This window comes from Carlito syrichta, unplaced genomic scaffold (genome assembly GCF_000164805.1).
Source record: "Carlito syrichta isolate Samal-C Ts95f unplaced genomic scaffold, Tarsius_syrichta-2.0.1 Scaffold303270, whole genome shotgun sequence".
In the NCBI taxonomy this organism is placed as follows: Eukaryota; Metazoa; Chordata; class Mammalia; order Primates; family Tarsiidae; genus Carlito; species Carlito syrichta.
In genome coordinates, this window is record NW_007247366.1 from 5,907 (window position 1) to 7,983 (window position 2,077).

Consider the following 2,077-nt stretch of genomic DNA (forward strand, 5'->3'; position numbering starts at 1 on the left):
TTGGGAGGCTGAGGCAAGAGGACTGCCTGAGCCCAGGGGTTCGAGACCAGCCTGGGCAACTTGGTGAGACCTCGTTTCTACAATAAATCATAAAAACTAGCTGGGCGTGGTAGGGCACATCTGTAGTTCCAGCTACTTAGAAGGCTAAGGCAGAAGGATCACCTGAGCCCAGCAGGTCGAGGCTGCGGTGGCTCTGTACGTGCCACTGCACACCAGCTTGGGTGACAGAGTGACTCTGAGTTTAAAAAAAAAAAGGATTGTCTAACATCTACAGGAAAAAGTGGCTAGTCACCTTCCAGATGTGGCTATCTCAGATGTGGAGTCTGTGCCAGAGCTTCTTGGGGGCTTTGATACACCAACATTCCTGAAAATGCCTGGATCTAATTAATGGACACCGAGGTGATAGGGTTGCCTGAGCCCACAGGTTTGAAACCAGCCTGGGCAACTAAGCAAACCCTCATCTCTACAATAAATAAAAAAATTAGCTGGGTATGGTGGTGCATGCCTGTAGTTCCAGCCACTTGGAAGGCTGAAGCAGAAGGATCACCTGAGCCTAGTAGATTGAGGCTGTGGTGGCTGTGAGCATGCCACTGCACTCCAACCTGGGAACAGAGTGAGAAAAAGAAAAAAGAAAGAAAGAAAGAAAAGGGAAACTCTGCTCAAGGAGTCAAGGAGCAGAGTTACAGGCTGTGGTGTTGTCCTGGAAAGTGTCCCCTAAAATTCACCTTGTTACATTTCCGATGGACTGGCAGTGTGGTCTGGTGCCTGGCAGTGGGATAACTAGATGATTAGGTGTCAATCTAAGTGGGACAAACATGATGGCAGCAGATTGCACAGGGTCCACAGCCCCATTCATGACTCATGTTGATGTCCATGAAAAAGGATGAACGTCAGTGAAGTCACTAAGTTAATCAGATCTGTGTTGCCCAAGTAAGAACCATAGACACATGGATGTGCCATCACATAGGGCATGATAATCCAGATACAACTCAGGACTGGGTCCTAAAATAAGGCCTAGTGATTCCAGCCTAGTGATGCCAATGAAACCTGGCATCACTAGTGTGCCTAACTGCAAGCTACACAGTCAAGCGACAAAAGGAACTCCAGGGTGCATACCAAGGGGTGCCACCCCGATCTGCACAATGGACACGGGCCATACTATTCAAGGACTCTTAGATAGACTATGTTTCATATTTAGATTCCCTGAACACATTCAATCAACAATGGTACTACCTTTATAGGAAAAAGTACCCAGGAGTGGATGGCTGCCTGAAACACTTGCTAGACCTTTCATGCCCTATATCATCTCTAGGCAGTAGGTGCCATTGAAAGATGGAGTGGACTCCTAGAAGAAAAACAGAAAGGATAACTGAACAACCAAGACTTGGCTCCCACAGTGGAGCAGACACCAAAAAAAAGTAGTTGGGGCTCTAAACGTGGCAACTCCCCGGAAGCGTACCTTCTATTTAAATAGAATGTGAAAGGGTGTAATGCCAAAATGGAATTATTTAATCGACTAATCTTAAGCTAAAGCACAGCTATTTTGACACTGCCTAGTTCTGTCCTGTTTTTTAAGCAGCTCACTTTAATTTGCCCTCCAATCAAGGACAGAACCAGTTCCTCAGAGGTAGCTACAGATAGTTGTTTTACAACCCCTCCCCAATTTGTTTTGTACTAATTAGCTTTTCTATTTCAAGTATTTGCATAAGAAACAAGTTAAGCTAATCAGCCCTTCAGTAACCTTTGTGACAGACCCCATCACCATGGCAACAGTCATGTGACTAGCCCACCCATTTGCCTGCCATCTGTCTTACTTGTCTTCTTCGTGATGATGTGGACAGACCACCACCCAGTCACCTTAATGACCTGCCTTCATCAAAGGGAAGATTTAGAAGCATTCAACCTTAAGCAGTCATTTGCCATTGCTTGTTTTCTTAAGCTTTGGCCCCTTCTCCTACCTTGGGGAGGTGAATCTCCTTTCTTCCTGTCTAATTTACTTTCCAAATAAAGAATATTTTCCAGTCGGGCTCGGTGGCTCAGTCTGTAATCCCGCGCCTTTGGGAGGCTGAGGTGAGTG